Genomic DNA, 12,377 nt, shown 5'->3' on the forward strand with positions numbered 1-12,377 from the left:
ACTGGAGCTTCTGTGCAAAAGCCTTACGACTCTCGCCAAGGTGGGTTTTTTGCAGTGCTGCAACTGAGGAGTTTCTGCCCACAAAGTAGCTTGGCAGCGTATACACGTCTGCAGTTTGAGCGCAAAAAGCTGCTTTACTGCACAGAAACTTGCCAGTGTAGACAAGCCCTTACTCTTGGCCATGCCCCTGTGGGAGAAAAGGAGATATCCTGGGCCCTTCTCCTTTTGCCTTCCTTCCTCAGGTTTCGCAAAAAGAAAAGGAGTACTTGTGGCACCTTAGAGACTAACCAATTTATTTGAGCATAAGCTTTCGTGAGCTACAGCTCACTTCTTTGGATGCATCTGATGAAGTGAGCTGTAGCTCACGAAAGCTTATGCTCAAATAAATTGGTTGGTCTCTAAGGTGCCACAAGTACTCCTTTTCTTTTTGTGAATACAGACTAACATGGCTGCTACTCTGAAACCTGTCATTCCTCAGGTTTAGTCATCTTCTGTAGGAATAGCAAGTGGTCATTTATCCTTACACCCCATTAAAGAGGCTAGAATATTTGTGGGACTATTTCTGATTGAAGTTCGGAATATAGTGAAACCAGCTCATTTATTCACATTTGATGGGGATTCCCCCAAACTTGGGGGAAGATTAGAAGATTTGGCTCTTCCCTTGTTTCAGCCATCACCTTACTGTGACCCCAAAACCTCTCTTTAGTTTTACCAGATGTTAATTTAACAGCATAACATGATGTGGAAAGAATTTATTTTCCAGCTGTTGATAAGTGCTCATTTATTATACAAACCCACACACTGCAGGGGGAAGAGGGAGACACAGTATCACCAGGTATCATACCGTATCGAATGAGAATGAGGGAATATGCTAGTTATGGAAAAACAAATATATTAAATAGGAACAACTGGATCCCCTTCATAGAACATGTGCACAGACTGAACTCCTAGAAACCAAAGAAACTTGGCACTCTCTCTACAGCTAACTGTACCTTTAACAAGGGTACAGTATACTCAGACAATCCATCCAGGTCCAAGGTTGTGAAGACACAAATATCAACCTGGGTAGTGTATTATCCAACACCCTTAGCCTTGTCTCCTTCATTTTTCTGTTTCTTATTAATTTTTCAATCCTCTGTATTTTCAAAATTGGAATTTAAGAAAACTGTCCACATCTGCCCTCCTCCCCAGGAGCACAAACACCCCTTTCCATTCATCCTCTTGGGTGGGGCTAAGCTACCACACTTCTCTCCGCAAGTTATGTGTGTTCCACCCTAACTTGGCATCATCCTCACTAACGGATTTATATCCAAGACAACAAATCACTAAGCTGAAGCTCATGGAAAGAGTTCAGAATAAAGGAAGGAAGCCCACATCATTTTAAGTTTCCCACATAAATTTTGCATGACCCCCCAGTTTTGGCTCTTTATCACACACCGAGTTCCACATTTGGATGTTGGCTGATTGAGAGGGCTGACAGTAAGGTGGGCTGCACTTTCCCATATTCCACAGGGCTTAGGTTTATCGGGTCAGTGCTGCTGCTGCTCCCTCTAGGATATTATCGAGCCCATCCCCCTCCTATTTCAAGGTTAGGCAAGGTCCAAACATTTTCTCTCCTCCTGCCACCCACCAACACCACGACCCATAAATGGGAGAATTAAGTCAAAAATGCCATGAGCAGAAACTCACGGCATTCCAAAGCCCCTAAAGAGGACAATCTGTGCACAGGAAGCAGGCAGCTTAACAGTACAGTAGCAAGTTTGGTGAAGAGACTCGGGGAAAATGAGCACACTAGTTTGCAGCGCACACACTACACCAAATACCACTTTAGTGCTATCCTACCGTTTAGTGTCATGTCCCAGAATCTCCATCCCCTGCACCATAACAGTATGTCATATTCCCACAACCTCTCTTATTAGCGTATATTGCTAAAGGTTCATCTAAAAACAGTTTGGGGATTATTTTTGCTGGCTGCCTGCTAATATGTCCTTTAGCAGGTTCTCTTTCTATCTGTTGTTAAATTGTCTTGCCTATAAAGTAATTTGTTTAGCAAAATGGATTTAGTTATAGCACTGTTGCACTGCAGTGGTGATTTGATACAATCAACTAGAGCTGTTTTAAACTACACCGTGGTGACCTGAATCAGTTAACATGTTCCCTCTTACAATAAATTTAGCTTACTTGGGTCATTGAAGTAAGTAGCATTGAAGTATTCAGCCATTGAAAAGCACTCAGCAGTCATTCCTTCCCTCCAAGCAATGTGTATATTTTACTTGCTTACATTTTCTCTAGCGATTTCTCTTTCAAGGTTTTGTTTCAGGTCTCCTAAAGATGACAGAGTGCAGTGAGCTTCCCCTTTGCCTCATACCAATGGCATGTTTCAGACAACCAAATACCTGTGAGATTAAAAAAAACCTAACTGAAAAAGAATCCAGGATACAATTGTCAATGGTGCCTAAATGCCATGGACTTCCAATGGAGATTTAAGCTGCATATTGCTAAATCACTTTTAGAAATATTACCCCATATCTTAGACTGAAACAGGTCATTTCTACAGTGAATTAATATTTAGCTTCAAGCTAGATCAGCCGGTGCGATAAATGAAAGCGGGGGGGAGAGAGGGTAGCTACCTTTTATGGGCTCCCAGCCAGCCAGCCATAAAATGCCTCTTAGTAGCTGTTCTTTACTTGCTTTATCTGTAAAGGATTAACAAGCCTACAGGTAAAAGGAAAGGAGTGGGCACCTGACCAAAAGAGACAATGGGAGGGCTAGAACTTTTTAAAATTGGAAAAAAAACTTCCCTTTGCCTGTGCGTTGTTCTCCAGGAAAGAGGGGAACAGGGAGCAGTTATGCTATGAGAAACTAAAGCCAGATATGAAAATCATCAGATAATATCTAGAACTACTTATTTAACAACACAGATATGTAAGTAGATCAGGAATGTTTAGAATGACACAAGTAGGTTTATTTCTTATTGGCTTGTGGACTCCCCTGTCTGTGCTAACCCCAAACGCTTTTTGTTTTGCTTGTAACCTTTAAGCTGGACCTCAAGAAGGTTATTGTTGATGTTTAATTTTTGTAAGTGGGGTTTTTAAACCTAGCAATAGCCTAAGTTCCAGATGTATTTTCTTTTTGTTTTTAAATAAAATTTACCTTTTATAAGAACAGGATTGGATTTTTGGTGTCCTAAGAGGTTTGTGCATGTCGTTTGTTTAGCTGATAGCCACAGCTAATTTCCTTTGTTTTTTTCCCCTCAGCTCTTCGCTGGGCGGGGGTGAAAGGGCTTAAGGGCACCCCACAGGGAGGAATTCCCAAGTGCGCCTCCTGGGTCCCAAGGGTTTGGGGGTTTTTTGCACTTGGGTGGTGGCAGCATTTACCCATCCAAGATCAGGGAGAAACTGTGACCTTGGGAGTTTAAATACCAGCCTGGAGTGGCCAGTATTAGTTTTTAGAATCCTTGCAGGCCTCCACCTTCTGTACTCAAAGTGCCAGAGTGGGGAATCAGCCTTGACAGCTGCTTTTAAAATAATTTTCTTATCAAGCTGAAATTGATATTTGACTCTAAAAAGTCATACGGACAGTGATGATTATGAACAGTACCTAAAATTGGGTTCAGTCATTTACTAGCAGAAGTTTCAAACCTGAACAAATTACTCCCAGCAGAACCATGCCTGTATTAGTCTAATTTTATTTAATAGCATTATATGTAAAGTTATGAATTTCTGAATGATGATGATGTGAGCACATGTCCACACCCACAAAGCCCTGACTAGGCAAGAGTTGTTAAATATATCTATCCTAAACAAAGGAATGTGTGTCTCCCTCAATTTACAAGTAAGTAGTAAACAAGGTTCTTGAGACTCTCTACCCCTCCCATCTCTTACTCTGACCCAAGAGGACAAATTAACCTGCCATTGGACTTTGGAGGCAAAGACATCTTGACCTGGGAACATTGCTGACAAACTGCAGTAAGGATTTTTCCTTGAACCAAGTCTAGTTTGCTAAGTTTTAGATACTAGAAAGTGTTTTATATTTATTTCTCTTGTAACCATTTCTGGCTTTAACGCTTTATACTTGTCCTCACTTAAAATCTCTTTGTAGTTAAATAAACTTGTTTTATTTTTTTAATTACAACTAAGCCAGTGTTGTATTTAAACTGAACTGTTTGTTAACTCCAATTAAAGTAGCAAATTATTGAATATTAACCCATTACAGGGGCAATGGACCTCTAATAGCTCAACTGTCCAGGAGAGGGCTGGGCAATGCAGAACACACATTTGGGGGGAAATGTGGGACTGGCAGTGTGTTGGGGCCACCCTGCAAGCAGTAACCACGGCTGATGGAAGCCAGAGTGTGACTGGAGTGTTGCTGACAAGCTGCTGGGGTCAGAGCTGCAGCTATACACAGACACTCAGGGTCTGACCTGAACGCTGATCGACTTGTTATTCCCACTGGGCCACTCACACAGGTGGTAACAACCCCTCACTGGTATGGATTGCACCATGGAATATGACACCTGAGTATACTGGAAGTAAGAAACTAGCTGATGGTGTAAAGAGAACTTTAACACACGTAGTTTCCCTGAACAATTCCAATACATACGAAGAAAATGAGATTGCTGCTAAGTGTTTTTGTACATTTTAGATATAATAAATAAACCCACTACATATAAAGATACAATTTTCACTTTTGCATACTTCATGGTAAATTTTAAAAGGTCATCTGTATGAGATGGGGTAGCAAATCTGGCAGGTAGATTGGGAAAACATTTTTGGAGGCCTGTATGATTAGGTCCCATCACAAGAAACAAAGTGACCTAAGATTGCATTGCTACAAACACACACAAATAAAAAGCCTCTACAGTTTTATAAGTAGTCATGAAGGCTTTCTAGGGCTGGAACAAGAGTGCATTCTCCATCAGGAAGCTGTAAATATCCTTTTTCAAGTGATCTTCTCATTGTAAAGAGGTCAGAATTCCCAGTTTAAAAATACTATTTCGAAAAAGAACTCTTTACCCTGTATTTCAATCAGGCAAAAGATATAAGCCACAGTAGCCTGCAGACACATAATAAGCCCGCAGTAGAATGTACAGGAATTGGGTAGTATCCCTTTAAATAGTTTGGGAGCCTGCAGTGGGCCTCCCTGTCTCATTCAGGCTTGGAAGGATTAGATTTTTATTGATAAGTGTAATATCGATTTCACCAGAGAGAGAGAGAAACCAAGACCGACCAACAAAAAAATATTTCCATTGATAATCAAAATTTACAGATATAAAAATGCTGCTTGAAAACTTATTAAAGCTTGTTTTGAAGATATTTACTTTGTATACTTTGATAGGCCTTGCTGACTATTTGTGTTTTAATGGTGTAAAGCTTTATCTTTGAATCTCAACATCTGCCAAGTGTATATATTTAGCTAGGCATTGTATGTTTGTATATAGTTAGCAAAGAGTTATTTGGAACCCAACTGTGGCTGTGTTCTTGCCTTATTCTTACTGTTGTGTAGACAGAACACACACACACACACACACACACACACACACACCATAAAACAGAAACTATTGCAGATGTTCTAGTTCACAAGATCCAGCAATATCAGCCTTAACACAAATTCCTGCTAGGATCTTTTCAAGGGCATATTAAGAATAAGCTGACAAAACAAAGATCAACAACACGTCGACACTTCCAGGAAATGGCATTGTAGGCAACATGGTCTCATCTCTTCCAATCTAAGCCAAATATTGCAATATTCATTTAATGAAGCAAAAATACTTATCCCACCTCCACAGTTACAAAGTTTTTATCCACAACCTTGCTGTGATCTCAGGGTTATAATAGTCAGGACAGAGCTTTGAAATCTAAACGTAAAAGGAAGGTAACACTGAGCTCTGAAAAAGCGGCAAAGAGTCCTGTGGCACCTTATAGACTAACAGACATAATACGTAATTCTTCTGTTAGTCTACAAGGTGCCCCAGGACTCTGCCGCTTTTACAGATCCAGACTAACACGGCTACCCCTCTGATAATTGAGCTCTGAGTACTTTGCAAACTGTTTTGAGATCTACAGATGAAAAGGCAGGCAAGGATCACATTTTACAAAAGGAGGGGGAGGAAAGAGATGCAAAGAGGGGGGTGACCTTGGGTAAATCACGTCAGCACTCAGAACTAGAACCCTCATCTCCCAAGTTCCAGTCCAAAGCCCCTTCAGCTAGGCCATGATTATTCTTGTTTCCTTTACAGCTTTGCATCTAGGTAAGGCTTTTTGTAGGGCTTCTGGCTGATGCACCCTACACAACAGCTCAGCTTCTCCATGTCTGGAGAATTCCAGCAAGTTTCATAAGACTCACTAGCTGTTCCAAAGTTACTTGATCCATAAAGAGACCAGATGGACAGTGATGCATTGATAGTAGCCCAGCTCCTGCAACTACACCTGGCACCAAGTATAAACAAGAAGCAAAATCCATTTAAAAAAAAAAAATCAGATCTTGTCTGAGGACCATTGTGACAAAAGTCAGGTTACTTTGAGTTCAGAGATCTTTTACCTAACAAAACATCAACAGGAAAGTAAATTCCAAGGTTCTGTTTCCTACCTCAACCTGGGTATTATTCCCCTGGTAGCCTAGATGACACCCTTCCATGCATAGGAACCAATTAAGCTATGTCATTCTCCAGCAAGACACAAACAGTAGTACTCTCTCCTCTCCATTAGTGAGGGTAATGGCCGCATCTCAGACCTTTAAGACTATACATTGGACCTCAAGAATTTTCCCACATGGACAGCAGTACTCATGCTTCACTTCTAAGTTAGGTACAGAAATCCAACTTCATCCTGGGGTTCACTCACCTTGAGGTTCAAGTGTAGTTGTAACTAGTGGTGTATCACTGATTGCAGGATCATGGGTTAATTGGATGTTTGTGTGATGCTCCTTTTTGGAGATGAAAGCACATCAGGGGTAGCATAGACTAAGACCTGACTGAGGACCTCGCAGAATACATCCTACAAAAAGAAAGCATCATGCCATTGACTTGGAGGAAGGACCTTCACTATGGTGACTATGTTCCACATGATCAGTCCTTTGAAGCTATTGGAGATATTGACCATAGGAGACTCTATAGGCTGAAAACTCATTCTATTAAATTAGTCAAGGTACTTCAGGAGTCTAGGTCTCCACTATCAGGATCCATTACACCATGAGGACGTACTAGCCAAGGTAAAAGCATTCATATTGCTACTTGGATGGTGCTTTGCAAAGGGTAGCTGTTAAAAATTGTGTGTCCTTTTTTGCCTCTCTATCATCTTTACAAAGAAGGCCTGAACACGTGTTTTACTTTTGTTGTTGTTTTTGGTTCTTCTCACCTCCATCAAAAGAGCTAGAAATGGGTTATGTTATTCTGCTTCCTTTTCACTTTTGCCAAGGTGAGAGTATTCATATTGCAACTTTGAAGGCAAGTTGCATTTCTTGAAGAGCTGGTTTGTGTCTTTTACTTTTGTAACACATTTCCAAAGAGGGTCTGGATCTCCTCCCTTGTCTTATCCAAATTAGAAAAAAAAATTGGGGGTGGGGTGGATTCTTCTACTTGTTTTTAACGTTAGAAATATCAGAATGCCAGGACTTATTTAAGAAGCCCATCAACCATGCATAGTCATTTGGAGGCATCACAAACAAAACAAAACAAAATCACATCAAGGCCTTTCAGGCCTTCTAAAGATATAGATATATAGGCTTGCTGCTTTGTGATACATAAGCCCATTCACTCTCCGTCCCACACTTGCATGTTTCTCCAAGAGTTAGGTCATACAGCCAGCACAGAGTCATTCAGATCAAAGAGCAATATTAGGTCTTCCAGGAGCTATCCCTCCTAAGAATTGAATATTGCTATTCACAAATGTGACTGCCAGGCCTAGATTTTATTACGGCTCAATCATTGTACTTGTAGATGTGAATGAAGAACCAGCTCCTCAACATTTAGTCAGACTACAGCAATGATGATGAGTGTCTGGAAATCATTCTAATTAGACAAATAATATTAAGTACAACAATACACCTGTTAGCTGACACCAAAGAGTTCAGATCAGTATCCCTCTTACAGAAGCCTAAACTCCTAATGAAGGCACCTACCTGCTTCATTTTTTTCTTTTGTCTAGGAAGACATCTCCAATCAGATGAAACTGAAAAACAAGATAAACAGATGTAGGTTTAGCTAGCACTTTGAATACAACTACAGTAGACATAAAAATAGCAAGTAACTCCAATAACCATGTCCCTCTAGCTTTTGGCATTATATATAGCCATGATCTGAGCTAATTTTAGATCTTCCCATTTCACTTCAGACATGTAGGTAACAACAGTTTCAGGCAATGGTCCCAGGAAAGGCTAACTTACATCTAACTCCTCCAAAAAGAAAACATAATATAAGAAGCACCCTAGTACATTCTCATATATATATGACATGCACACACACGGAAGCTATTCAACATATGCTTCTTATAACAATGAGAATATCACAATCCCTTTAATTACAGAATGCAGCAATGCAAAAGATCTGGAAATAAGTTACCTAAAAGACATGGTTAGGAGCCAATAGAAGAGTAGGAGAATAACAGAATATTTTATGTAAAATACTTTACCTCTAAAGGAAGGTAAAAAGGGGAATCTATTTACCACCAACACTCTTACCACAAAGCTGCCTGTTTAAGCACACCAAAATCTGTACTATACAAGTGACTCTCCCACTTAGTCTATACAAACACATGATAATACTATCATTGTTTCACTACGCTAGCAGTGAAACAGTAAGAAAGCAGCACTCTGCTAGGTTGAATGAAGAATGAGTAGTTTAGCAAACTGAGAAAGAAGAGGCTAAATCATCACATATTATTTTAATTAACTATCTTTTTCTGGGATTAGCAGCAGCCTCCCATTCATTTGGAATCACCCTGGCTGCCACACTTTGCCTAGCAACTGTTGCTAATTAGGAGACGTTGTTTTTCTTGCTAACAAAGAATAGACACTGAAGGAGCAGCAATGCCTGGTTTCCCAGCTGATTTGCTTTGGGTTATTTAAAAGGGGCATTAGTCTCTCACAAGTTCTAAAGATAATACATTTTAATCATACTAATTATTTGTAGTAGGGTGTTAATGCCATTTGTTTTTAGCAAGAGACCTTAGTCTCACTCTAGTTAAGGTTAAAGCTAGCCTTCCACAATCGGTGTGTTTTGAACCCCATTGCCTAAGGTCCTGGTCCTGCAAATAATTGTCCTTCATTAAGGTCCTCCCTTGTGAATAGTTAAGCATGTGTACAAGTCTTTGAACAACATTTACCAAAAATAAACCAAGTTGTATGACATTTCTCTTATGCCAGGGTAGAATTTTTTAAAGATGTTTGAGACAAATTAGGGAAGGTATTTGGGAGCTCTGCATATACCAAGAGGAGATGATTTTACTTCCTAAAAATTTATCTTTTTGACTTGGCTCATAATTCCAAAACATCTTGGCCAAAACACTCTGTGGGGTTTGCCTTGGCTAAGGAAAGGGGTTGTATTAATTTAGATTTACTTAATACAAGCCAATCTTTATTCTTAGTGTAGGTGCAGAAGACTAGGATATAACTCATCCATCTAAACTGAGATTAGGTCAGCATGTGTCAGGTCAGGTAGGTCCAACCCTAAACTCAATCTCTTTACTTAGTCAAGTATTTATTCTCCTCTCTTCTTTTGCAAGGTGGAGTGTGTGTTGTGGAGTGGATCATTGGTATCTTTGATTATTTTTTCTTATGGCCAGGGGAATTTCTCTTTATGCATACATGAAAAATTCTGCGGGGTTCCTATATTTTCTTGATGATTATTACAGAAACTAGGAATTTAAGAACAGCTAGATCATTTCCCCTAAGAATAGGGAATGGTTTAGGTATTGCATCTGGCACAGCTTTCAGCATATGGGATCTGCTGGGGGGTGGGATAGCTCAGTGGTTTGAGCATTGGCCTGCTAAACCCAGGGTTGTGAGTTCAATCCTTGAGGGGGCCATTTAGGGATTGGGGCAAAAATTGGGGATTGGTCCTGTTTCAAGCAGGGGGTTGGACTAGATGACCTCCTGAGGTCCCTTCCAACCCTGATAGTCTATAATTTTTATGGAGCAGCGTTACATTATGCAAACTCCTATAGTGATTGTGCCCCTGCTGGGAAGTTCACAATTACAGCCCGGTAGCACCTAGAGGCCCCACCTGAGACTAAGCCCCATTGGGCTAGTTATTGAGTATATGCAACCGAGAGCTCTCAATGTACTTCATAAGTGTCATCATTCCCATTATACAGATGGGAAATGGGGGCACAAAGCATTGAAATAACTTGCCCTGAGTCACATAGTGAGTTAGTGCCAGGGCTAGGAATAGCAATTCAGATTCCTGAATCATAGTGCAGTGTCCTGTCTTATCCACAGGATGACACTCCTTCACCCTGCTCAACTCTTCCAGATGCCCTCCAGAGTTTTGTCTTGGCTTTCAGCTTGAAGTGCAGCTTTCTTCGGAAGGCTTGGTTTCTTGGAGTTGGCAGTGTATTAATGCACAGAATATGGGCTATATTTGCAAAGTCACAATTAAGAATGTAAAGAATGCACTTGAGAATCAGGCCGTGACAAAATTAAGCTCACATTTACAGATTTAACTGCATCTTCTTTACATGGATGCAGTGTGGTACAGCCTTACATACATGATCACATAGCATTTATCCCTCCTCTCTCTAAACCTGACAGAGTTGTAACTTTTTCCAGTCATGTATATTTATGTTTAACTATTTTCACAGAAATGTCCAGCTTATCTTTAGATTTCTTACCTGTGTATTTAATCATTACCCATATATCATACAATTTCTTTCTTCCGCTTTAAAATCTGACAGCTGCTTCTGAAGTACAGTTCAGAAGCATAAGGAAGCAAACTATGAAAAGAGCTATATGCCAGCTGCATTTGCAAGTCAAAGAGTTCTGTTACATTTGTTTAGTGTAACGTTACACAATGATGGTTACTATGTATATTTCATACAAGTGAGTGATAGTGTTTGACAGGTAGACCAGAGGTTGTGGAAAAGCTAGATTACTTAGTAGGCAATACAAAGTGATAGTTTTAGAATGCCTGCTACGCACAAGGGTTAGAATTGCATGGTCAGCCTCTATTTTGGCATTTCCTATGCTTGAGTACTGAAGCACACAACCTTGGTAGAGCATCCAAGTGATTTACAAGTGTTCAAGAGTACTATAGTGTGGAATTGTGGGGCTAAATGCCACTGAGAGACAAGGTGGGTGTGGTGCTATCTTTTATTGGACCGGCTTTTGGCGGTGGGAGAAACAAGCTTTCAAGCTACACAGAGCTCTGCTTCAGGAAACGTACTCAGTGTCACGGCTAAGTACAAGGTGGAACAAATTGTTTAGCATAAGTAGTTAACACATTTTTGATGATACATACAATACAGGAATAACATTTCACGTTACATGATCATCTGTAGGAGAGAGCTCCTTGAGTGCTGGCCGTGGAAGCATTTGTTTGATGAGATATACCCCCATGAAGTCTTTATTAATGTTTCTCTATAGATACGAGTCAGACAGGCACTCCTGTCATATGGTGTGGAGTGTACCTGTGCTAGGAAGAGTGGTAGGAATTTTACTAACTGTACAGTGGGAAGGGAAAAAATAAGGAGAGGTCGGGAAATCTCAGCAAATTAGGACAAATAATTAGTCCTTGGCCATGCCAGTGATGTATCCAGTATGACTAGTTGAAGTTGTTCTACTGTGGATAAATACTTAGAGTCACTGGGGTAGAGAGAGAGAGAATGACTCTGGAGCCTGGTGAGTAGGGCATCCAGCTGGCGGGGTTGGGTGTAAAGCATACGGTGTCCAGTCTCCCAGCTCTAATCACTCAATCTAGAAACAACTGATTTCATGACAGGGGCGCTCAGTCGTGGAGCACTACCAGAGATAGGCATTTATGTCTATTAGAGGGATGTGGCTTATGACACATACCCGTTACCAGCATATCCTATTTGACTAACTTAGGTGGCTCCCCACCTAATGCACTGGCTCCTATGAACTGAATTCTAAGGTGCTTAGCTCTCCCCCTTCATTGCATGGGGAGCCTAGATGCTTAACTTAGGAAGCCTCTGCTACTCCTGTCCACAAAGCCTAAAAGTAGGGGGGAGGCATTGGCACTGGAACTGTGGTGCCGACCCCCAGGCCGCCCCTTCCCCCTCCTGCACGACCCCATCCCCCACTCACTTCTGTCTGCCCCCTCACCCGCCCTTACGGCCAGTAAAAAGTGATGGAGCCATGGCCTCCTGGCCCCTCCCACCGCCCTGTTCTGGCGTCCCTGTTTGTGGATTGCAGTGGTGTTCCTG

At 41.0% G+C, this 12,377-nt stretch overlaps 1 long non-coding RNA gene across 1 annotated transcript; it reads right to left on the bottom strand.

The window, feature by feature from the left end:
* Positions 1 to 2,018: 2,018 nt before the first annotated feature.
* LOC125630441 (uncharacterized) lies at positions 2,019 to 8,804 on the bottom strand. Its single transcript, XR_007354669.2, has 4 exons — positions 8,628 to 8,804; positions 8,119 to 8,168; positions 6,843 to 6,995; positions 2,019 to 2,396 (listed from the first exon to the last, which is right to left on the bottom strand). It is a non-coding gene; the product is annotated as an uncharacterized LOC125630441 (long non-coding RNA).
* Between the last annotated feature and the right edge of the window lie 3,573 nt (positions 8,805 to 12,377).

The sequence above is a fragment of the Caretta caretta genome, chromosome 1, assembly GCF_965140235.1.
Source record: "Caretta caretta isolate rCarCar2 chromosome 1, rCarCar1.hap1, whole genome shotgun sequence".
In the NCBI taxonomy this organism is placed as follows: Eukaryota; Metazoa; Chordata; order Testudines; family Cheloniidae; genus Caretta; species Caretta caretta.